The sequence below is a fragment of the Penaeus monodon genome, chromosome 34, assembly GCF_015228065.2.
Source record: "Penaeus monodon isolate SGIC_2016 chromosome 34, NSTDA_Pmon_1, whole genome shotgun sequence".
NCBI lineage: Eukaryota > Metazoa > Arthropoda > Malacostraca > Decapoda > Penaeidae > Penaeus > Penaeus monodon.
Genome location: NC_051419.1, coordinates 14,406,392 through 14,406,663, shown reverse-complemented (window position 1 = coordinate 14,406,663; position 272 = coordinate 14,406,392).

Genomic DNA, 272 nt, shown 5'->3' with positions numbered 1-272 from the left:
AACATTGGGAGGGAAAGAGAGAGAGAAAAAAAAGAAGAAAAGGACGTATAACAAAACTAGAAATAAAAATAAGAAGATGCAATAAAGGAAAATAATGAAAGACGAATAAGAGAAGAAGAAGAAACACCGAATAAACGAATAACGAATAAATGAATAATGAGAAACAGAGAGAGAAAATGAGAAATAAGACAAAAAGAAAACACCACAAAACACAAGAAAGAGAATAAGACACAATAAATGAATAGAACAAAAATCTTCAAAAGAAAGAAAGA